Genomic DNA, 1,026 nt, shown 5'->3' with positions numbered 1-1,026 from the left:
GTCATAAATAAAAAGTATGGGAGGAAATGCTTCTGTTAAATAGCTTGACATAGTCATTCCTAAGCACATATATATCATCTCAAATCATCTTCTGTAAAACAAAATGTATACCATTTATACTTGTCAACAACAATTTAAAATAAAAACAAAAAATAAGGAAGTACTATCACAAAACTTTTCCAAAAACAATGGCATCAGAAGAACATGACAGGGGAGAGCAGGGCTTTGAGGCTGCATCACATGAAGCCAGGAAGTGAGGAGACTGGGGCAGGGATTCTCATGGGGCAGAGCTCAGGGCATCAGGCTCAGGGGTCACTAGGTTCAGTTCTGTGAAGAGTTTGAGGTCAGCCTCCTGTCCTGTCCTCAGCCCAGCCTACACCCCGTCAATCATGAAGCCCGTTAATCCAGGAGGACACTGAGGCCTGATGGTGCTGTTAGAGGTGGTGGTCAAGGCCTGTGGGGGTTGCACAGGAAGTCTTCACTGACTGACCTCAGCCCTCACCGTCCTGCTAACGCATCATGTGCAAGGGCCTCCTGGGTGCTTGGTCCATTCCAACACCAGCTCATTCAGACTTGCCCAATTCCTCAGATCAGGCTTCTGACACAACCACCCCTAGCCCCTAAGGCCATAGGGTTGCAGGGCCCACTGTCTCAGGACTCCAGGTCCCCAATGCCCTGTTGGAACATGATGAAGTCCTAGGCCCCACAGGAGGAGTGACAAACTTGTTTTTTCAACAGCATTTGTCATTAAGTTGCAGGGTGTCAGGTGCAGAGCCTTGGGCACTTTCCCCAGAGGTCCTGGAGGGACTGAAGGGAAGCAGAGAAAAGACAGGGAGCCAAGCTGCTCTGACCACAGGACAGTAAAGGTGAGGTCTCTGCACCAAGTCTGCCTTAATAACCCCCTTGCTCCTGGCTCTGCAGGGTCTGGTCAGGTGCCCCTGTGCCCAGTGGGAAGGCGTGGAGAGAGGGGATTTCCTGTGCCCTACTCAGGGATTGACCCTCCCTGCAGAGGCTGAGAGGGTAGAC

This window comes from Sciurus vulgaris (assembly GCF_902686455.1).
Source record: "Sciurus vulgaris genome assembly, chromosome: 16".
NCBI lineage: Eukaryota > Metazoa > Chordata > Mammalia > Rodentia > Sciuridae > Sciurus > Sciurus vulgaris.
The sequence above is the reverse complement of the archived record's forward strand: the minus strand, read 5'-3'. Positions refer to the sequence as shown.